We start from the raw sequence: 25892 nt of genomic DNA on the forward strand, positions 1-25892 counted from the left end.
AGGTTTCAGTTTTCTTCAAGTAACACTTTTAACCATAGAATATAAACTTTCAAAAGTAAATAAAAAAACAAAAACGATCTGATCTTTTGTCAGTAGTCTTATATCACTGTTTTCCAGAAATTATCGCGAAAAAAAATGTTTCATTTCAAGACAAAATATAAAAAAGATGTGAATCAGTTAATCCGGTTGACTATGTGAGAGAGCAGCTTTTTACAGATATTATATATCAGAGCCTATGCTTATGCATAACTTTATAATACGTTTTCCAATTACCTGTTTTAAAACCTTCGTAATATATTCAATGTTTTGTTAACCTTTTTATGTATATAAAAAATGAAGTTTACTTGAAAGTTGATTTTGTTAGGGAGTAATGTACTCTGGAGTTCAAATAAAAATCACGTTTGGGAAATAACTGTTTATTTAAAATTAAACAAGAACCGTCAAAGAAACGTGACATTTGGTCAAATGCTGATTGATAATAAGATATATATACATAAAATGTTATATAATATAGGGACACAGATATTACCAACTTCTGAGGCCAAATTGGGAGTGTGTGTTTGGGTGTGACCGTTGGCGGACTTTAAACACATGCGAAAGTAAAAAATCAGCCTAGTACTTAATAATTGCATATCTTCAATTGCATGGACTGACAATATAGGTTGTATGGCTGAGGCGTATGGCTAACGTTGAATTACATCTAGACATCATGGTTAAAAAATAGATATAATATGCTTAAACGCCTATCCAAGTTGCTAATCAAATCTGTGAAGTTTGAATGGAATAAATGACCGAGCAAAGGTTGCAACTGACGGAATGGCAAAATATAAGGAGTGTATGTGTGTGTGTGTGCATGCATGAGTATGTGGTGCGTTCGTGCGCGCGTGCGTTCGTACGTGTGTTTGTGTTATTCTTTGTTCAGTATATAATAATGAAATCTAGGATATATAATCTGACCCTAGCTTTAAGGTTCAAGAATATGTAATTTACACTATGTTCTTTTCAGTCAAGACAGTGATTTGTAATTCGATAGTGGTTCCTAAAAGTTACCTGCTAGTTTCATGAGCTCTCTGTTATTCTAATACCGAACTGACAAGGCGTTTTAAGGGAAAACTGAAGTTTTTGTACAAATGCGTAGGACTGTGTTGCAAATGGGTTCAAGGCACTATTCCATTTGTTCTATTGTTTGAATATTATAACAAATGTAGTTAAACTATTTCAAAACACTTGGTCAATTGATGAAAAATCTGTCCAAATTCATACAAGGTCTCTTTTTTATTATTGACAAAATGGACAAAATTGGGTCGTTTTGGGTTATTTTTGCAATAACTGTAATTACAGTAAATAAGAAACTGGGTTCAAAATCTGGATCATCACCAGCCTCCTCACCAAAGTCTTAAAGTGTGTTGCTAAAAAACAGAAATACATTAATTTCTTAAACAACTATTATAATACTATGCACTACCTTTAATGTACTATTACATGTTAACTAGTTTCATATTTGTTTTTTATACGTATAAATATCTATTTTAAGCCAGGTTCTAACATTATTGACATAAACAATCATAATTTTTTTTAAGTGCTTATACATGGGCATGATAAAGAAGAACGGAAGGGCTGTATTTTTCATTCTTGCAAACGCGTAGGACTGTGTTGCAAATGGGTTCAAACTAAAAAAGTTCAGACTTTGCCGTTTTTTTATTATGTAATATTACCTAAATGTATCAAGTCAAAACAATTAGATAATGAATTTTGAGATATAGCTTAAAGGGACTCTTCCATTTGTTTTATTGTTTAAATATTGTAACAAATGTGGTTAAACTATTTCAAAATACTTGGTCCATTTATTAAACACCTGTCCAAATTCATACAAGGGCTCTGTTCTTCTTTATTATTGACAAATGTGACAAAATTGGGTCGTTTTTGGGAATGTGGGAATTAGTAATATGCTACCGTTTATTTTTATAATTAAAAAGTTATATTTTTGCAATAATTGTAATTACAGTAAACAAGAAACTTGGTTTAAAATATGGATCATCACCAGCTTCATCACCAGAGTCTTAAAGTGTGTTGTCAATTGCTCAAAAACAGAAATACATTAATTTCTTAGACAACCATTATAATACTATGAACTACCTTTAATGTACAATTACATGTGAACTAATTTCATGTTTTTATATGTATAAATTTCTATTTTAAGCCAGGTTCTAACATTATTGCCATAAACAATCATAATGATTTTTTAAAGTGATTATACATGGGCATGATAAAGAAGAATGGAAGGGCTGTATTTTTACGTTTGGGGGATGGGGTCGGGGTCTTCAGTAAGGACTTCAGCATTACTTTTGCAAAAATAGGAATTGCGCAAGTTGACGGGTAAACAAGACAAAAATACATTGAATGCAACTCATATTATAAACATATAACAAAACAAATTAAACATAGAAATACCAATAAATATATAAATTTGTTCTTTTCATTTGACTTGCTGTTGCAATTATTTTAAGCTTGACTATTTGACTAAAACTTTAACTTGCAAAATATTGCGCTTTAACATTGGACTTAGAAATTCTGAATCCACTATAAGACATAAAGAGAGGCGTAACTTAGGTCGTAACCTTTTGACTTGCGCCCCTCCCTCAGAACAAAAAAATATATTAATTGGAAGTGTTGTCAGGTGGGTTTGGGGTTATCCCCGACGCCCCCGAAAATTCAATTTCTAATCCAAAATGATGCATTTACTATATTGAAAAAAGTCCAACCAACGGGTCGTCAACGAGTCTTTTGACAATGTTAATACTATAGCAGACAGGGATATATGAAATATATGTCAAAATGATAAAAAATTATCCCCTGATCGCTCATAATTGTAGCTTATATTGAAATAGAAAGTATACTTAGACGATATTTTTGGGAGGAGGCGTCAGGTGTGCCCCCTGGATCCGACAGTAATTGCTATCCTTAATACTTAAAGCGGTGAAATAGTCGATCAATCTGCCTCTGTGACAGCTCTTGTTTGAAAGGTTTTTGAAATTATTTTGGATTATGGAGAGAAACTTTAACCAACATTTTGGGGAATGGGGTATGTATGCCCGAAAGTTAACTTTGTCGAAAGAAAGCCACAAATAAATAACTTACTAAGTTTTACAAAACCGATGACTTAAACTTTTTAAGTTAAAACCCAGGAATTAAACATCGTGTTTGGTCTTAAATCGATTGATGGAATTACCGAAAACCCGAAAACCACGGAAACCTCGGAAACCCCGTAAACTTTCATAAGGTATTACAATAGAGTATTCGAGGTGGTTTGTATGCCGGGAATAAATACTTCATTGTGTTTGTGGGTTGTATGCCTTTTTTTTGGTGATGGGTAAGTCGGAGGAGGGGGCGGGGGTGTATCAAAACCTGGACACCCCGTACATTGTCAAAAGTATATACAATAGAGTATTCGAGGTAGTTTGTACGCCGGGATTTTATACTTCATTGTGTTCGTGGGTTGTATGCCGTATTTGTTGGTGGTTGGATAGGGGTGGGGAAATCGGAGGAGGGGGTCGGGTTGACTAAAACCCGGAAACTCCTTAAATGTTTACAAGTACGTACAAAAGAGAATTTACTATTAGTGACCAGGTCTTTGTCCGAAATTGTTTTTTTGTTTGTATTTGGTCATATAATGACTTGAGTATACCATTTAAGACCAAACACTGAGTCAAATTCCTGTGAGTTAACTCACAAACCTATCTAGAAGTTTTGCTACCTCGCTGTTCATTATTCATTTCCGTTTCAACGCTTTCCATCTATTAAAATGAATGCCTAAATATACCCTTGAAGACAACATCTCTTTTACATTGTCCTTACTGCTTCGCTTTCTGGTCGATTCAGACAATCTCGGCCTGTCTTAGTTTCTCTTTTCACAAACGTCCATCTTTATAGTTATATGCTGACCTCCTTGAATATTCATAACAATCACGCGATTGTCTCCGTTTAATTTCGTAGTCGTCTTTCGGGACTGCTCACAATAATTCGCGAGTGGGTAAAAGCGTGTTTTCTGGTAACCAACAATAATAAAATATGATCTTAAGGTGTTAGCCTTGTAATACACATCTTTTATATAAGCTTTATCCATCTACATAGTTATAATCATGGTACACTATGGGACTTTAATCCAAATTTTACTGTGAATAAAAACAGTAATTTGTGTTCCAATAAGCCCTACCCAAATTTTCAAGGGCTACAAAGAGCGATAAGTATATATTATGTCTATGTTTGAAGAATTATCGCATTATCAGAGTTTAAAAAATAAACACAGTAGTTTCTGGTAAAATAAACTTCAGTAAACAGAAAACTTAAGTTCAAACCAAAACTATTACTGATTTAAAAATCATTTTGACTGATCTTATGACTTTTCGGAACAAAACTTTAACTGTTTAAAAATAAATTGTTGTTTTTTAAATTATGATAAATTAGATTAAAATATTTAAAAATATAAGGCCAGCTGGTGAAATCATTTAAATCATCAGTAGTAGCATAGGACTGCTAATGGAGGTGGTTCCAGCGGTTCCACTCAATAATCGGGGTCAGTAGATCACCCTTGACGTCATTGCGGTCAATGTATTTCGGTCATCTACAAAGTCATTCTATCCCGATTACCATCGGTTTTGGGTTCAACCCCAGGTCAAGGGTTGGTCAAGGTCGGGATGTGTCTATACGAGGTCAACAGATTCTGGCACATGTCACCCAGTCAAGGTCAGTCATTATTGTCTTCTAAAGGTTAAGCGTGTCATAGTTGGTGTATATAAGACCATCGTTTTAGTAGCTTGCACACAGTATGACACAAACTCAGCTTGAGTTTACTGAGGAAACCATAAATTATTTTCAAGAAAAAGGATTTACATCTGTGCAGTGGTCACCTGTTTTACAACACATCACTTGTAAAGTAGACGAAAAAACTTACACTTATCGTTAAAAAGACAGAACACTCCTGCTACATTTTAATGAAGAAGGGATCAGCACAACAGGATCAACCTTTTAATGAACTAGCAATATGACAGATACAGCTGCCAATACCATGAATGTTGAAGTAGATTCAACATCAACAAACAGACACATGTGTTGCAATAGAATCGCTGAAAACAAAATAACTTTTCTGTTTCAAATATTAGCAGTTTATGGCATAATATTAGCCGCCATTATTAATTTGACTATGCATCACCCTGATAAAGATTTATGGTTGGTTTTGTTAAGTATTTGTATTGGCTATGTATTACCAAATCCTGGCTTGAAATACAGGAAACATTCAACTAGATATTTGAATGATAAAGATTTAGAGGAAGACGAACACTCTGTATGAGCTATGTATGCATTATCTAAGGGATAATACTTTATATATGCTTTTGAATGAATCTGCACTACTTGTTTTTAAACAATAAAGGTTTATTATGAAACATTATATTGTCTTTGTTGTCAATGCGATAATCTTTTACAATGCAAACTATGTTATTGAATGAAAAGTCATAAGGACATCTACCGTCTTAGTTCATATACTTGAATATCTTATTAATCATTCTATCTGGCCATCACCTGATTGATGAAGGTTGAAAAAGTCACATTTTGAACAAACTTCACTTGAAACAGGATTTACATGATTTAAGTGTTGGATCAGTTTGTTGCTCACACTACTATCTCATTTACGGATGTAACCTCTAATGGTTATTTTAAGTGGTTAGTAGGTTCCGTTTGCTTAATGACTTCTTTGATTATCAGTTGGAAACAACTTTGTATCCTAGATGAGTGCGTTGTTATCAGTTCATTCATTTTCACTTATGTCATCTCATGTGTTAGTTTTTGGAGGGAAAAACGTTGGATTACCTTCACTTAGTAAGTATACGTGTATGTCACATAGTTCAAATTGTGGTAACTAGGTCTTCATGGTAAGCTTATGGTTCGAGAACATGATGACCTTAACATGGTCATACAAATCAATTTAAGGTTTTTATAACAACTTTCATGTTCTGAAATATTTAAGCGGGAAACCAACTTTCTTTGAACACAAATATAATTAAGTGGCTCACTATTACACAAGTAATAGTTTTAACTTTTAATTAAACATCGCTACATAATCACAGTTTCAATTGGAATAAACACATGATTTCAAAATGATTGAGATCTAGTAAATACTACAACTACATAATCACGGTGTACATAAAATGATTCGGATCAAACAAAACAGTAAATATATATAAAATAGTAACAATATAAAACACTAATCTATAAAGAAAATCACAGTTTCAGTTCGAATATACACATGGTTTTAAAATGATTGAGATCTAGTAATACTACAACTACATAATCACGGTGTACATAAAATGATTCGGATCAAACAAAACAGTAAATATAAAAAACAGTAACAATATAAAACACTAATCTATATTAAAACAGTTTCAATCGGAATATACACATGATTGTGATCTACCTAATACCCTTTATATATCGTTATATACATGTATACACTCTATTTCAAGAAAAGCATAAAAAGGTGAAACTCTTAATATAACAAAACTATAAAACCATAGTACACATGAAATGATAATACTCCGAATTCAAACACGCAACACAGATGGTTAGGTGTGTGGATGTGTATATGATGGAGAAGTCGATGATTTAGTGATTAATTCCATAAAATTCCGTTTGATGCCTCTCTCGAACTGGATATCGCCTATTGATCCGTTTAAATATTTTACCAATGTTGATTATAGTTGTCATTGTTTTAGAGTTATCGAATTTTCGAGTAGTTTTCACATTATATTTTAAAAAGTTGCTCTGCATTAGTTTTTGAAACAAATATCTTTCTACAGTTACCAGAATAATGTTCGTAAAATCTCTCAAAATTGTAGTTGCTATCCCCACTAAAACAGTGATAAATGTAAGGATGACACCTGAAATGAAACCAAAAAAACTTTATTCTAATTTGATTAATGGTTTCACAGATGCAGTTTGCACATCAGATAATTCAAAAACAGAATTTTCCGTCGAACTTTCATCGAACGCCACATTAGCTATATCAGGACGATAGATTGCTCTACGTTGTCTTCTGCATTTAATGAAAATGACCACACCCACGATGATAATGATGACGATGATGATAGCGATTGGTATGATAATTTTTAACATTTTCACTTGCGCTGAAAAAAGAAAATGGTTAGTTGGCAATATCTTCATCGACAGGATTTTGAAGAGTTTCCACAGTTGAACGATAAATTATGCTTTGTATGAGTTGTAAGTAATCGTGCGTTTCTGTTTCAAACAGCACATATAGTCATTTATTTGAAAACTTTGCTTTTTGTACTTGAAGAAGCACAGCGCTAATATAACAATTGCCATTATTAAAGCACCTATTCCTATAAAGCTGTAATTGTAAAAGTTGTACCATGTATAAAAATATTATTTGAATCCTCGGTAGAATTGTTGGTGACAGAACTAAAATCGGTCGAGATCGTTGGTTTGTAGGTAGTACCCGATGTCCTACGGGTAGATATGATCTGTTTGGAGGTGGTGTCTGATGTCTCACGGGTAGATATGCTTGTTCTTGGTGTTGATTGGCTGTGTTGAGGTTCCTGGTTTGGTACCTGTATAACAGTTCAAGGTGTTTTAAAATACTAAAAATAAACATAACAAAGCTCGTCCAATTTAAAAAGGGATCGTCCAATCGATCCCAATTCACAGACAGGTTTTCTGCATAATGCATGCCCTTTTTAAGCATATTTTACTCAAAAATAGAACCAACACAACAACAAAAAAAGTTATTTTTTTTATTTTATAGCATTATTCTATCCAAAAGAGTCAGATATAAGAAAATGTTCGGTCGACCGAACAAATGAAAAAAAAATAAAAGACAGAATTTAAACTATTCAAAACTATCAATTCACAAAATGTTCAGTAATGATAACAAATTGAAAATAGTCAAATTAAAATCGAACCTTGAAATTGATACAAAATGTTCGGTCGTCCGAACAATTGGATGTGGTCAAAAGTTTTTAAATTGATACTTTTGATGTATCTAACAATTTGAAAATGGTCAAACTTAAATCGAAACTTAAAATTGATACAAAATGTTCGGTCGACCGAACAAAGTTTAGTGGTCAAAATGTATTTTTCAAATGTTCAAGTATACAATATTCAAAAGAGAAAATGTTCGGACGTCCGAATAATTGAATGTGCTAAAATGCTTTACCATAAAAGCTAAAAACTTGACAAATAATGTCCAAAGAGAAAATGTTCGGTCGTCCGAACAATTGGATTTGCTAAAATGCTTTACCATAAAAGCTAAAAACTTGACAAAAAATGTCCAAAGAGAAAATGTTCGGACGTCCGAACAATTGGATGTGGTCAAAATGCTTGAAAATTGCAAATAAGGATTTCGATGTAATTCACAATTTTAAAATGGTCAAACTAAAATCAAAACTTGAAATTGATACAAAATGTTCGGTCATCCGAACAAAGTTAAGTGGTCAAATGTAAAACCATTGAAAAACAATATTCTAATTTTCAAAATGTTTGATTGACCTACCAAATTTCAAGCGTAAAAATTATAAAGTTAACAATTTTTATAAGAGAAAATGTTCGGTCGTCCGAACAATTGGATGTGGCAAAATGCTTAACAATAAAAGCTAAAAACTAGACAAAAAATGTCCAAGAGAAAATGTTCGGTCGTCCGAACAATTGGATGTGGTCAAAATGCTTAAATATTCAGAATAAGGATTTTGATGTATTTTACAATTTGAAATTCAAAATGGTCAAACTAAATTTAAAACTTAAAAATGAAACAAAATGTTCGGTCGACCGAACAAAGTTTAGTGGTCAAAATGTAAAGCTAATGAAAATCCATAATTATTTAATTTCAGTAGGTCTAACAAATTTGAAATCATTAAATTCAAAACAAGACAAACAATGTCCAGACAGAAAATGTCCCCAAACTATGGTCAAAATTTATGCAAAAAATCAAAATTTGAATTTGAAAATTTAATGTTAGTATTACTTTCAATGTATCTTAGGCCTAAAAAAATTGTGTGGTTAGGGTTACATCCTTTTCAAAAATAGGTAGGGTAGGTAGGCTTTTTATTTTTTTATTTTTTTTTTTTTTATTAGGCTTTATATAAGAATGTCATTTTCATCATTGGAGAAAAGTGTTAAAGTTATCTCCTGTATAAGCATTTAAGGTTTTAAACTCTATATTTAAAAATCTTTTTTTTTTTTAAGTTTTTCATTATTTTTTTTTAAACTGACTATAAAAACGGTAGGGTCGGCGCCTATTCCGTAGGTAGGGTCGGGTAACCCGAACCAAATTATTTTTTAAGGCCTTATTTCACTCACTTTAACAGTCTTATAAATTCTATGAGTACAATCCTTTTTTAAATCTGGCTGGGTCATTATTTAACCTAAGTACAATAATATATATATGAAGAAATGGAGCATGATCTTTGGAATCATTAGTTAAATACTCCTATTAGTTTTCATCAGAACTATGCCATGCTAAAAAATAATAGTATAAAAATGAATTAATCATTCCATAGATATATAACTTGAAGCACAAAATAATTCTCATCAGAACTGAGTTAATGATAAAAATTACCTGAACCTCAACATTTATAAGTTTCACATTTCACAAAACATATTATGTTTGGAATCATCAATTAAATTCATCCAATAGTTCTCATCAGAAAATTGTAATGATAAATATAAAGTTAAAAAGATAAATTAATAATTACATAGATACTACAGAGGCTGTTGCTCAAAATGAGCATATAACTTGAAGCACAAAATAATTCTCATCAGAACTGTGTTAATGATGAAAAATACCTAACATATCAACATTAAACAGTTTCACCTTACACAAACATAGCATCAAGATTTCTTGTCTCTAACATAAATAGTTTAGGGATGCACAGAGAGACAAGGGCTTTCATAGAACTGATTGGCATCAGCAGCCTTCCAATGTGCATCAGTAGAAGATTTCGTATTAAAAAAGCAATGAATTCAAGCATTTCGATAACCAAAGACTTGAGTAGAAGAACAAAAACCATCAACAGACATAGCAGCAGCGACATAAATAACATGGAAAAACACATTTCATAAAATATTTTGAGCCAAGTGTGTTTTTTCTCCTCATCTGTCAATAGAATGGTAACAAATGTAGTTATTGATCTTGTTTTTGTTGGTAATTTCCTTTTTTGGGGGTTGACAACGGAAGACTTGGTTGGCCTTTAGTCGGTTTTCGTTTTTGTATCACTTTTACATTCAGTTGTTTTTTTTCTTTTTCCATCAGAGATGATATTTGTTCTGGCACAACTATTGGGGAAGTTTCTGGTAAATCACTCTGACGGGGGAGATTTGGAAGAATCCATTTTGGAGATGATTTGTATTTTTTCTGTTTTATGGTTTCATAAAAATTTTGCCAGTCAGCTATACTTGAGTCCTGAGAAAACATAAATTGATTGGAAGACACTAGTTTTTCATGATTTTCTATATTAATTTTATCAAACGAAGGAATTACTTCTGAAGGTTTCGAATTGGGTAAGGTATTTAAAAGATTTTGCGGCAATATTTTCCAAACATCATTATGATTGCCTTTGTAGTATCCTTTAACTGTGTCTTCAATGCGCTTGATCTTAAAATGAAGTGGATTGGTAATTTGCACAATTTTATTCAGATAAGGAGTGATCCATACTTTAACATCAAAAAGAGATCTTATTTCCTCAGGTTTTTCAAGTACTTTCAAAAGACTTCCTACAGATTCAACATTTTTAGTCCGCAGTGAATCAGCAATTGAAGCAAGTTTACTGTCGATGTCTTCATGTGTGTGTCCCACAGGTAGGAATGACAAATGCACCTGAAAAAAGAAGCCTATTAAAATCGCTTTATTATAAATGTTTTTAATATAAACATTTCATCCAAGAAAATATTTTCTTTGAAAAAGTGACCTATATAATTTGGAAAGATCTTTAAAATATTCTTAAGGTTGACAGCAGATATTTTTTAATATTTCAAACTCAGAACATCTTTAATGATCTTGCACTTTTGACTGTTGACCAATCAAGTCAAAGAAAATTCATTTTATCATGCAGAAAAATGTCATTTACAAGTTTTTATAGCATTGGCTATAATATTTACATGTTTAAACTAGCAACTCAAAAATGGTATCATCTAAGTACTGTATAAAAACACCATACAATTTCAGTTTAACAAGCAAATTTGTTGAATTGATATCCCCCGCCTGATTGGGCTAAGTCAAGGAATGGAAATCAATTGTTGATAGAATATATAAAAATATATGAGTTTGAGTTTGATTGCAACTGTTTGAAAAAAAATAATATTGTACATAATGTAACATTTCGAATTGACCAAGAAACCTAGTTTATGACTCCATGTTACCCAGTTCCAAACTAATCTAAGATTTCATCAAGGCAAACTTTCTGATCAAGTTTCATGAAGATTGGTCCAGATATATTGCAAAAATATAGTCTCTAGAGTGTCCACAAGGTTTTTTTTAAGATATGACCCAGTGACCTCATTTTTGACCCCACATGACCTAATAGTTTCAAACTATTCCAAGAGTTCATTGAGGCATTCTGATTAAGTTTCGTGGACATTAGAGCAGATGTATTGCCTCTAGAGTGTTCCCAAGATTTCTGTAAGATATGACCTAGTGACCTTGTTTTTGACCCATATAACACACTTTTAAAACGCAGTCGAAATTTAACCCAAAAGAACATTCTGACCATGTTTGAACTTAATCAGACCAATCACCACCATAAAATAGATCGTATGTGACCCAGTTTCAAATAAGTCCAAGATTTCATTAAGGAAAATATTCTGATTAAGTTAAGTTTTTGACCCCATGTGACCCACTTTTTTAAGTGATCCATATTTTTACCTATATCAATACCGATTATGCATTGGCTACATAATTTTACAAGCCCATTAAATCAAGAAAGTATTAGTTTGAAAACTTATTTTAATGTTAAACTTGCATATAACTGTAGGAAGTCTTTCCCTTCAATGTAAATGATATACTAAAGAAGCTTTATACATTTGTACTAGATACTTAATGAGTATTATAAATATGATTGTTAAAAAATGTTTCAGAAATCTACACTTACGCAATATGTTTCCACATCTAGGTCTTCGATTTTGACAGTCACACCTACAGCAGTTAGAACATGTTCACAAGAAGGATAATTATCAAATGCTGAGTTCATTATTATAAGTTCCTGCACATGGTTCGGGAGAAGAACAGTGCTATCACTTAGCTTGTTAAATCTAACGGAAGTAACAGTGCTGTCCAACTGTTCCAAGCGGTACATCCCAGTTTCAGTGAAATCACAATCAACCATATATGTCACACCACCATCTTTACAATACATTCCAAACTCTTGAGCTATTATGACACACAAGATCACGCACAAGACAACCAAAACCTTAGAATACATTATTCACACAGAAGTTGCACCCAAAGATGAAACACTTGTATATTCTCAAGAAATTATCGACTCTCCGTATACTACGTTGTGAGCGAGTGTGTAAAAGAGGTCAACTGGTCAGTTACATAGACAAATTATTGGCATCATGCCAATCGTTCAGGCTAGAGTCAGTCGACATCATAAGTTCTGCGGAGAAAATAATAGACTGGCTACCGGGGCTAGTTGTGTATTAACGTAATTTTAAGCTTAAAACATATTGAACAGTTAATACGTGATGTATTTATGAAAACACACAATTTGGTTGTTGAGTCTTTTAATTGTTTAAAGCTTATATTAGTTATTAACTTTATGATTGAAACTTTTCACCTCCCATTCCTTTTCAAGGTCAGTCTAATAACGAAAACAGTTGTTGTATAATGTCTCTTTCGCGCTCTTTCTTTTTTAATTTTGTGTGGTTTTCTCTAACAGCATGAAATTAGTCAGGACATAGATGATGACCACTTAACGAAGTTGTGATGACCATGACACAAATAATAGACATATTAATAAAGAATTGAAGATGCTACGGAAAATTTCCTTTGGTCAAACACCTAATTTATATTCGTGTCACGTGACATAAAACTTTGCAACAACCAATAAAACCATATAGCGCGAATTTGGATGTGCGGGGTCCGAATCCTATATATAAGCCCTTCAATGTTAAAAATAAAATCATTCTGAATCTGTTCAGAGACCAAACTTACACGTAAAATCACCTAAAGTACCAAGAGTCAGTAAAACATTCGGTTGTAATAACCAGTATACTGTGTCAGTGGTTTGATATGATAGAGAACCGTGGGTTTTCATTGACGACAAAACAAAGGGAAAACTGTCAATGTCCTTTGAAGTGTTTTCCCAAATACTTCAAGATAGGGACGTTATTTGGCAAGGAACCCAAAACCTTATGGTGGGTTTGATTTTAGCTATAACTATATTCACATTTAAATCGTTTCATCAGCTATTCCTAGTGTATCGTATAACCGAAATGGTATGATTCATGCATTTAAATAGATAAACTATTTAAACAAATAGAATAGTATTAATTAATGCAATAGCAGAATAATGTTATTTACAGAAGCCAAAGCTTAAAGCAAAGCGAGGTCTCGTCGCGGATAAAGAAAATGATGATGAACCTCCCGCGAAAAAAAACCCAGAGTGGGTGATACACTGAAGTCTAGGTTTGTCAGAGACAGCAACACGTGGGCAGTAGCGCCCATAGCTGCTGCACATGAGCTACAATCATCATCAACCCCAACATCAGTGTTGCAATCTCTGCCATGTCCTACACGTTCTGTGCCTGTGGTTAGCGCATAAGCTAATATCATCATCACCCGCAACATCAGTGTTGAAGTCTCTGCCATGTCCTACACCCATGGTTTACGCACAGGAGCTAATATCATCATCACCCGCATCATCAGTGTTGCAGTCTCTGCCATGTCCTTCACGTCCTGCACCCGTGGTTGGCGCACTGGAGCTAATATCATCATCACTCGCAACATCAGTGTTGCAGTCTCTGCCATGTCCTACACGTCCTATGTCTGTGGTTGGTGCGCAGGAGTTGTCAACGTCCACGTCAAAATCAAATTCGGTTCTTGAAAAACTTCTTTCAACACCGTTATCTTTGAGATCATATTCACCCATTACACCCACAAAAAATGATGATTTTATGGTTGATGCAGTGATGTATGCAAATCTGTTTGACACAATGTAAATAGTTTGATCTTTTTAGTGAATGTAAATAGTTTGATCTGTTTAGTGAATGTAAATAGTTTAAGCTATGAAATATAATTACTGTAATGTATATGCACTATGAAATATTAATACTGCATTTTGTAAACATATATTTTAGCATAATATGCATGTAAAGCAAATGTAAGTGTTTATTTTGTAACTCATATATCAAATGTATTTGTTAATTAATAAATTCAATTAATTTAAAAGTTGTTTTTGTTTTAATATCATGGTCTTCTTTATATTATGTTTGTGTGTATGTGTGTGCGTTTTTAACAGCGTTCATGTTTCAAATGTTAAGCAGAAAATCTGGTTATTGTTCCAATAACAGCACTGAAACACATAAACGTGGTCATCTTTATATTATATACTTCAATACTTCAATACTGAAGAGGGAGATCGTTTCGAGTTGAAAGAAATATGTTGAAAGAAATATGTTGAATTTCGAAGTTGCATCATAATTGCATTAAAGACCAGTCATAAAACTGCGATAAAACGAATTAATTAGTTGAATTTGATACCATATAATGGTGCTGAATAAGGATCTCCACAATTCAATCATATGGGTTAATGTGGAATTTGACATATTTCCATCAATTAAGATTTCTCTATGATGTGGATATGAAACAATGATAACGTTCACCTTACTGACCTGCGTTTGTGTTTATATAAGGGGGTTATGTTTGTATACTAATACCACCCAATCGACTATAAACTGAAACACCTTGCTGCGATACAAGGGTTTATCTTACCGCTAGCCGAACGGTGTACTTAGTGTCAGAAAGCGGTATCTACTTGCTACAAACAGTGAGTGTATAGAGATAAAGTATTGGTAAAAGTTTCACCAGAATTCAGCGTTTAGTACAGTTTTGCTTTCTCTCGATCCAGCAGTGAAGCGTGAGTGTTTAATCACTGTATATCGTCGCATATTGTTCTTCAAGCATTTGCTGTACTTAACTCGGTTTAAAGGGATTTACAACCTATACATGTCAACAACATAAAATGACAACAGACACATTTTCTTTCTTTAACTAGGTTTATTTTACATTTATCAATAAATTTATACACAAATAATGACAAGCATGTCAATAATTCATTACATATTGAAACTATAAATCGTTACAATCAAAACAAATCATAAACATGCATCTAGTAATTTATAATCACAAATGTAATAAATAAACTACAACTAGTAATTAAACCTCATTTATATTATGAACAAAAAATGTTATGTACAAGACACATTAATAGTTTAGAATAAAAAGTAACAACAAATCAAAGTTATTTACATCGAGTCTTAAGCCATTATGGAAACAGAGTTTAAGGCAATGCATAATGCCCATACGCTACACTTCCTATCCCATCATCAAACCAATATCTTTTATCATCAAAGGCACTGAGAGATATATTTGTGATTTTATCACAGTACATGATATGATGATCACTATGTAGTCCAAACATTGTGTGTTTTGTTTGGGTGCTTCTTAATAATGTATCTTTGTAATGTTCATGCATTAGTTCTCTTTTCACAACAGAGCGCGAAATGCCTTTACAACTTTTTTCATTAATTTCTTTATCGTTTTTGTCATAAATGGAGCTATACATTTTTGGACGTAACGCCACAAATTCTTTCATAGGAACCCCACCAAGTTCATCTTTAAAAACACCAATTTTCTTTTTTTCTGTCATTTGTAAACAATGGATGATTTGTTGATAGAGATATATTTTCTGTAGCATATCTCTATATACATCCTGTGTTTCCACATAATACATGAAGCTATCAGTATCCGTTGCTAATAAAGTTAAGTTGTTCCTGTATGTTGGTTTCAAGTGGTTGAAATAATAATTGTACATGAGGAATTTGGCTAAATCTAAAATCACCATTCCACAGTAGACTGGTTGTACGGAGTTTACTTTGGTGTAATTGTTTTCGACACCCACAAGATCTAAATATTTTCATCCGTTGAAACGTGGGTCTAGCCACATATTTTTGAAGTTTTTTCTCAGTGTGAGCCAGTTTCACGTCTACGTATTTGCGACATTTTTGTAACGTCTTCCCTGAAAATACACAATTGATCATTATAAGTAGAGAGAAAGACAACGTGTATACATAAAATACACATTAATTTATAGAAATTATAATGGATAACTATAGAAAATTTGTTATTCCCGAAAAGAGGATTGTTCAGCATTTATGAGCTAGTGTAATATACTATAATACAAAATTTACTTAATTAAATAGGTAAAATAAGCGTTATTTAAAGGAAATATTATACATCATAGTTACCTTATTTTCATAATATATGAAATAATTACATAGAGTTGGGAAAAAACACACACACACACACACTTACCAAAAATGGCATTATTCAACAGCTTGTAGAAGTCTTTCTCGAACTCCGTTTTGGCTTATTTTCTGCATTCCGTTCTTGGTGGAATTGTAGAACTCTATGCACGTGCTTGATTTTCATACCCAGTTGGAGGTTAAGTTGTAAAGTGCGATAATGTACAATATAATTGTCTTTATCGTCCACCGTTAACACCAGTTTGTCTACTTTGGTTCGTTTTGGGTAAAAGTAAGCTTGATCGTCTGTTTCATGTAAATGTTTCCACAGCGTTTTGGAATATGGAGATAAATTGTCATCTTCTATATGCATTTTTTCTGGACAGAGAGGATAATCGTTGGTGATACCATGAAGAGATGCTGGGTATTCTAACGACACTTCTAATATGTAACCAGTGTTACTATCTTCTTTGACGGATTGCATATCGAAGTCATTTATTTCTTGTTCATTGAGCCATCGAAACTCAGAATGTGGTAGATGTTGACTCATAGCCCATCCGTATAGATTGTTAGCATCCTCATAACAGAGGTAGGAAGTGGGTTTTGTGCAATCATAATCTTTTAAGTATGGGTTGTTGGCTGTTTTTAAACGATTGGAGACTTGAGATACTCCGCCACGTACACCTTTCTCAATAAATAACACCATGTCAATATCCGTCAACAATTCCAGTTTTACACCTGTCATTTTTAAACACGCACTCCATGATAACCCCGGTGCACTGTAATAATGTACGGGGTCTAAATTGTATTTTTCATAAACATACATTTCTAAATTCTTCAAAAACACAGGCAAGTAAACTCACATCAGTTTTCACATACGTGATCATATAGTCCTCTATATTGTTCATGTGTAAAGTGTTAAACACATTCCATGCGTGTTGATAATCATCTTCTGATATTGTTTGTTTTGTTAAGTTTGAATAAAAGGAATCACATGAGGGTAAATGAGTCTCTTTTAATCGCTGCATTGAATCAATATACTGATAAGGAAACACACCTTTCCTCAGTAATAAATCTGCATGTTCTCTGTTTGGAAAATCTTCAAAAAATATTTTGAAACATTGATCACCACTCAATTTTAGATTTTCCACTAACTTCTCAAGGCTTGAGTTCATGAATTGTAAACTATCAATAAATTTCAATGATCCCAATGAGAATGAAATATACTTTTCCATGTTGTTGGCAATACATTTGATATTACTGTCTTTGAGCAGCCCCACAGATTGCATGATGAGATGTGAATCATAACCTCTCAAATTGTGAAACACAACAGGAATAAATTCTGCTTGTTTGCAGTTTATGTTACAAACATTATGCGCTGTACCGATAAACTTTCCTGTTAAATGGTTGTGATGACGGACAACTGTCCCATATTTCTCGTCATACAACGAAAATAATTGTTCACAGATACAACATTGGGGTGTGCTATCATACTCCTGTTCCTCTTCGGGTGATAAATTCAATGGTTGAATGCTTTTTAATATGGTCTGAATGTGTCCCTGTTCTTGAATCATGCAGTGTAGAAATTGTTCGCTAGCATCTTCTCCAACATAAGTTACGATGGGTTGGGTATACTGTTGATCTTTACACACTACTTTGTAAGCAAACGCACATGGAGTTTGTTTTGCCACATGGTGTCTTTCCTGTATAGGTGTTTTAAACACTCAAAGTCAGCATAGATTATGAATGGTACACGCAGTGTCTTTTCATAATCTTTAAATTGTAAAATAGTCTTCCCAGGTTGTGGTAATTCAACTTTTTGTGGTCCGTTGGTAGAACAGTATTCGATGTGGTTGTCAAGTAAATCTTGTCGTATAAATCCATGTAAGCAATAGGGACAATAGAATGTTGTGCGTCTTGAAGATTTAGTTCTGTGTAAAAATGTATTTAAATTTTGAATGAGACAATAATGTCTATTGTCACCAGCTTGTAAAAATAACAAGTTCACGTGATAAAACCTTCCCTTTTGTTTTGTTATTCTCATGGGAAATATTTCTTTATCTTCAAATCCAAAAACGTTAACTGAAATATGTGGGTTTTGATGTTCAAATTTATCCATTTTGGAGATGGATACTGGTGATGGAATGTCTTTCATGTTCAAGTTCATGTTCATACGGCATATAATCGCTAACATTTGTTGTGCCACCAGGATGAAGAGCAGCCAACACACTCCACTGCAAACATTTCTGGTCCTCATTGTTTAAAATTCAGTATCGAACATTTGTTTTGTAATGTTTTTGGAAGTAGAATATAGCTGCTTGCTTTCAAAGGTGTATATTTTACAGTATGGATTTCGAGATGAATGACTTTTTTCAAGACCCATTCTGATCCGTTTCGCATGAACTCTTCCAAATTTTTCATAATCTTCTGCAAAGCTTCATTTAAATCATGTTCATTCTACGTATCGTGATTTAGAAGCACATATGCCCTACTTCTAAAGTGTGGTGTTGATGTAGTGTTATCTCCATCTGAAGTCAAGCGTTCTAATTCTATTTGTACAGTTAAATACCACTTTATAGGGTGTTGAGATACTTTTGACCATAGATATTCACGAATGAGTAAACTGGTATTAGCTAAAAATCCAAGTAAATCGTTTTGTTCTGATTCTTGTGGTTGAATTGTTGCAGTTTCCACGCTGTTATTTAATGCGCTAGTAATGGTAGCATTGTTTGAAACGGGTGGTGTTTCTGGCTCTCCTGAAGATGAAGGTTGACGAGTGTTGTTTGAAGGCTCGGAGTTTGACGAGGACATTGGATGAGAAATAACTACATGATTGTACAAATCGTCATAATTGTCAAACTCAGAAGGACAATGATTACATTGAAATCTCTTCGTGTTAAACCCATGCACATTTTTCAAATGTTTTATCAGGGAGTCTTTTCTTCTAAATTTATTTCCACATATATGACATTTTACAAAATACGTGTGTGATAGCAAATGTCTGTTCAGTGTGTTTTTGTGTTGAAACATTTTCTCACATAGGTCACATTTATATTTTCGTATTTCCATTTCATTAGCCCATCTACTCATTTCTTCTTCATCAGCGCTACTCCAAGTTGAAGAGTTATCTATGTTGCTGTATGTAATGTGTTACTGATAGAATGATTTCAATCTCTCAAACGCTCCAATTTATACTACATAATTAACCCATTTAATCTTTTTTTTATAGGGTTTGACCTTGACATGTCTTTAACGATTTGTCTTCACTGTTACAGTTTAAACCCTGACCTTTTCTGGGACGTATTTTGGTGGGTCGACCATGAGTTTGCCGCCCATTACGTTTCACATGATTAATTGGTTGTCCTTGAACTTGTGTTGATTTTTTCTCTCTCTTATCAGGTTGAGTTGACCGCTTACTCTTAACAACTTGCGTCAATAAGTGTTGACCTTGTGGTTTTGGATTAGAATGTTTGGGTGTAAGTAATTGTTCAAAACGTTTTTTCTACAAAATACTGTGGTTTTTCTGTGGTTTTAATGATGGGTGTTTGGAGATTTTCTCTAGGTATCACGTTGTTGTCTAACATTATTTCTGTTGAAGAAAATTCAGATTTTAATCGTTTCACATCCTGTAATAACTGTTCATATTTGTGTTTATTAACTAGAGTTATTTCCTCTGCCATTATAATTCCTTGAAAATAGGTTTTACTACTAACATAAAATGATTGAAATATTTTTTAAATAGTTCCTTTATCCTTTTTGTGGAAACGCTTTTGGTGATAAATAATCGAATAGCTGCTTTATATCGTTGTAACTATTTTTTATCCTTTTCAGGTAGAGGTCGGAATCCGTAAATGACATTGTATACTATCTGTACAAGTACTTGGAGCTGTTGATCTGTCATGCTTTGTACTAATGCGAGTTGTTGTTTTCTTGTTGTGGTAAGTCACATTAAAATAAAATACTTTTCTTTCTTAACAATCGTGCTCATTTTTTGGGGATAAAAACACTGACTAGTTGTCCCGGCAAAATATGACTTCGTAATGAATAATCTGGGTTACTGTGTGGACTAATATCAATAAGCATGTATGAGTATTTTTCTTTTGTCGCTTTTTTGTAAGCATCTATAAAATAAGATGTGTTGCAAGGAAACAATTGTTGCGCAAATGTGTGTATTTGCTGCTCATCTCGTCTATTTTTTAACGAAATAAAATAGTGTGCCTGCAGGGAAATGCTTCGGAAGTATTTTCCATCAGAAAATAAGTTTTGTACGATGAAAAACACTGAAAATTTTATATGGTGACTGTGTTTGGTGAATAAATCCAACGTATTTGCATCTTTTTCTGCAACACTCATAAGATCATCCAACACTAAAATTTGATGTTTGTCACCTAAAGACCATGATTCTAAGTTTTCCTTAGAGGGTAATCCATCAAAGAATTCGATGTTTAAAATAGTATCTTGCATCTCTGTAAATTTATTTTGCCATGATCCATAAGCGTAAAAAATCTGTACTGGTTGTTCAGTAAACATGTCTTTGCTATGTTTTAAAATCTCAAAAACCAAAGTTGATTTTCCGGATGATGAACTCCCAGCTACAATACAAATAGCTGGTGAAATAAATCTTAAGCTTTCCATGATGGTAGTTCAGCACTAAATGATTTTTTCTCACACATTAAACATTTTCTACAAATACAACAACACAATGTTATGGTTTATACATTTATTTAAAACAAAATATTTATAGTTTTCAATTCAATATACAACATTGATAAATGTATGTACATTTCAAAACCATTTTTATTAACATAACGTATTTAAATAGAAGCATTTGCATGTTATTTAAAAAGTTAAAACATCTGCCTATTAAACATATATACACAGATAACTATACACAAATTACATAAAAATATCCCTGTCCTTAGTTATTTCAAAATAACCCAACGATTCACTTTACACAATACGTGCCATAGTTTCTGTGAGTGGTGTTCCAAACTGAACTTCTAGTTTTATGTTACCATTTTTTTATTAACGGAAGAATATCTTGAAAATATGAATTCAAGTCAAAACCAAACAAAGTTGACCCTCTGACAAATTGTTCTCTGGTAATACTGATACCTTGATTTTGATTCCATTTGTTAGTTAAGACAAACAGATTACTATAGTCCCTGACAATGGAAGCGTTATTGTTAAAGTCTAGTTTTAAAGGATTTCCCATCACTGGCATTCCATCTGCATATAAGCAAATAGAACTGATATTACAGTTTAAAAAGTCAAACGCATTTGTTACATAATTTCCAGATGTACCAGATGATTTAACAAAGCGTACCACCACTTTACTGGGGTTTTGACCCTGAAATAGATTTAACCAGTGAAAGGTTGTACTGCCAGTAGGTATACTCTGTATACGTGTGTCTGTTTTAGGGTAAAAATAGTTTGCGTTTGTGTGTTGTAACATTTTGTTATGTGCATAAATCACTGAGGGGGTCACTAGCACTTTCCTAGTTAGTAACATAAGATCAAGAATGTCTATTTTGTAGGCAGGGGTTGCTTCTCCCGATAGAAGAGAAAATGCTGGCGAAGTCCTATATAGTTTAAGTTTGACATCTACCTGGTTGAGCATTTATCGAGGTAGTTGGAAAAAGTCATGGAATAACGATCCTTGCATGTCCAATGTTTTCGAACCAGCTATAAACTGTGATCTCACTGTTAACCCATTGTTTCCACCTGCTGGATTGGCGTCTTCTGTGTGGTCATAATCATCTGGATGAAATACTTGTGTTGATGTCTGTGTTGCTGTATTTGCATGGTCTAAGTTCAGTAACGTTTTAATGATGGCTGTGTATGGGTTATTATTACATGTCACTGACGTTTTGTTTTGCAGAGTAACTTCTGAAGATGAAAACAGAGATTGTAAAAACAAGTTGATAGGTCAAACTTTTTCGTTTGCTTTAAGTGTAGTTCCATCAGCATTCACCACTTTTAACTTTAAATAAAGCTGAGAACCTTTTAGATCAATATATTCAACCGAATTGCTAGAATTTATTCTAAATTCGATTGGGCTTCCTTCGGTTACTTGAGATGATGGTCGAATTTCTTGGTAAGTGACGTTGTTTACAGCCACTTGTGTGGGGGGGAGGTCGAATAGTTGTAAAGCATTAGGTATGCCTTCATGAAAAGCGTCACTGTTCAACACTGACATGTTTACTCGAAAATGTCCTTAGTTTTTATGTCCTTTCCTTTGATTTCTTTTGTATTGTTTTTCCTAACCTTTTTAGCCGTTTTGATAAGATTTTTTTTTACTTTTCGTCTGTGATCTTCTCTCTTTTTCTGCTGTTTTCTTTGTTTGTTAGGTGCTTTAGGTTTCGGTTTATGAGAACTTTTACGTTTGTAGAATTGCTTTGTTCTAGTTCTGTTGGTAGCTGATGCAGTAATGATAGATGTTGATGGTGACTCAGAATGTATACGTTCTAACTCCGATTTAGCTCTATTCACCACACTTTGAATGGGTGAAGTTAATTGTATCTTAGAACCATCAATTTTTAAAATATTGGGTGTTTTTTTCTTAAAATAATCCATCCATTTTTTAGGATCTGACACGTACAAAACAGAATTCATGTTTCTCTAACGAAATGTAGTGTCAGCAACACTGGCTCTTGTAAGAATCAAGCCTCGCGACCATGCACATCCTTTAACCGAATGTCAAATTCGTAACTTTCTTTCAAACACAATTGCATATAAAGTGGTATATTAACGTTTATATTCCACAAACTATCATTTTCGGTAGTAATGCGACGTAAAATTTGTCGAGGATAACCATCAAGAATACTTGTGTCACAAGTATTGCAAAAAATATTTAGATTTGTAATATGTGTTTTTAAACCAGATGCATAAAACTGGGTTAATGCCACTTTCCAATTTCCTTCAAATGTTAGCGGAGAATTTAAATGCACTTTAAAATTCCAGGGTTTATTGTCAGGGAAATAGTTATTACTCTCATCATTTTTAAGGTAAACAATCATTTTTCTTTTATTTCCTCCTTTGCAATCCAAGAATTAAATGAAGAAGGAAAACCTTCCCAAGACACTAAATATTCAAGTTTCCTCCGTCGCTTGCGGGTTTTTAAAATTTTATCAATAAACCATAAACTATTTTCACCCTTCTCAACTTTTTGTAGTTCAGCGTTGTAAAATAATCCTGATATTGGCTCGTTGTTGAAGTCTTTTAGCGAATACATAGGAACGCCATCTTTATATTGATGACCAATGACTTTAAACACTTCGGTGGTAAATTGTTCTTGGTATGATCTTCGAAACGGATGTTTCAAATGAGAAATACGAACAAGATCTTTCTTCTTAAACTGAAACGGTACCTTTCGTTGATTTTTCCTTGGATGTCTGCGGTAAACGTAAGCAAAGATGTCTGCTTCGTTTTGCTTGTTTACATTTTGAGGAGCTATATTGTTCAAACTTCTATGGGGTGTAGCATTGTAATTGTTAGCAATATTTTGTAGATCATCAATATATCGATATGATCTGTTATGTCTCATCAACCTGTATAACCTAACTTTGATTGTTTTCTAAGCACGTTCAACATAATTTTCCTTCGGTGTATTTTGTGTTGTAAAATAATACACATCGTTTTCTTTCAAATATTTCCTCAAATACTTGTTGTTGAATTCTGAACCTTTGTCTGTTCTCAATTTTAAAGGTTTTCGTTCTGCGAAGACTTGTTTGATTACATGTAAAAATGATTTGGCTGTTTTATCATGGAGAGGTTTTACCCGCAGAAATCGAGTAAATATGTCGATGACACACAACAAAAAACGTACACCGTCATTATATTTTTTTAAAGTTTTCCACCGACGCCAAATCAGCATCACATTGTTCATCAATAGAGGATACTAATACTCTCGCAGTTTTGAATTTATGTCGTGGGTTTTTTGATACAGAATAACTGTCTTGGTTCTTTAACCATTTTCTAATGAAGTACAGAGAAAACACTCCGGGAAACTTTTTTTCTAAAAATCTAAACAACTTTTGTGGACCACTGTATGATGCTGTGTTATTGTTGTCAAAATAATACTGTTGAAGAATTGATTCCTTCTCCCGTCTATCCATAACTAAAATGAAAATGAATAAGCAACCTATTTTATCGGATGTCTACTTGACATTTCAAACTGACTACATAGTAATGGTCAATGTGACCTCCTATGTAAAATAGTTCATGTCACCTTGTTGTTTTTCCGTTAAATATAACCTACTAACCATGCCAATGATTCCACGAATTGTAGAAGGTTATGACTTGTGATCATTTCAATCTAACATGATATTGATGGTCAATGTGGTTACATACGGGTCGCCTTTCAGGTCACCTTGTTGTTTCCCGCTAACAACAACCTACTAACCACATCAGATTTATTAAGTGTACAAGGTTATGAGTACTACATGGTGTGATTTGAGATAAAGAGATTAAAATTGGCTCGCGCGGTAATGACCCTGAATAATCAGTCTCCATCTAGGTTAAATCAATAGGACTTGAATATTTGATGGTTGAAAATCTTGACCAATTGACACAATGAGTAACTATGTTATACTCCAAGATTAAGTATGTACCGATGTAATACAGTTAAATATAGTACAATGTAATAACATCATATAAAAACAAACGCATGGACATTTTATACAAATGTTTTATTTACACAAAGACACTCAAATTTGTATCAGCACATGTATCTATAGGTAAACAGTGATAAAGCTACGTTTAAACAAAATTCAAATACATGTTCAATAGTTTTAAACACTGTAAGTATTATACAAGAAATACATATGTCCATGTATCAGTAACATCAAAATAACAAAATGTGTTGTGCAAGTATGGTACTTCAAATAGCTGTTTGGAACAATCTTCTCTCCAAATGTATAATATTTAGAATCATTTTCTTCATTTTTGTTTTCCATTGTTCAGTTTTCATAGTGGCTAACATATCTTTATCATATACTTTCAGTTTCTGAAGAGCTAACACTTCAGGACAGATGTTAAGGGAATCCACTATCTCGTTTCAGGATAGGAGGATATCATCTTCGTTAACAGTGGTCAACAAATGACCAAAATACATGTCAATATGTTTCTGGTCATCGTTCATCATGCAGGAGTGTTGAACTTGTGAAGGGTGGTCAACCTCACACCCATTGCATTGTTGTTTTACAACATTTTCAAGACATTCATAGAGTCCTTTGGCACAAAGAAAGTCAAAGTATGAATTCATAATCATCATGTGGGATGTGTTCTCATTCATTTTGAAAACGTGTTGAACAGAGGATTATTTGGCCACTGATTTTTACCAAATGTAAATCCGGATGATGTGT

The 25892-nt window shown here is 33.1% G+C and overlaps 1 long non-coding RNA gene across 1 annotated transcript; it reads left to right on the forward strand.

Annotated features, from left to right (window-relative positions):
- The first annotated feature begins 5813 nt into the window (after positions 1-5813).
- On the forward strand, positions 5814-25819 carry LOC128233444 (uncharacterized). Its single transcript, XR_008260688.1, has 3 exons — positions 5814-5874; positions 20359-20465; positions 25532-25819. It is a non-coding gene; the product is annotated as an uncharacterized LOC128233444 (long non-coding RNA).
- Positions 25820-25892: the final 73 nt, after the last annotated feature.

Source organism: Mya arenaria, chromosome 5 (genome assembly GCF_026914265.1).
Source record: "Mya arenaria isolate MELC-2E11 chromosome 5, ASM2691426v1".
In the NCBI taxonomy this organism is placed as follows: domain Eukaryota; kingdom Metazoa; phylum Mollusca; class Bivalvia; order Myida; family Myidae; genus Mya; species Mya arenaria.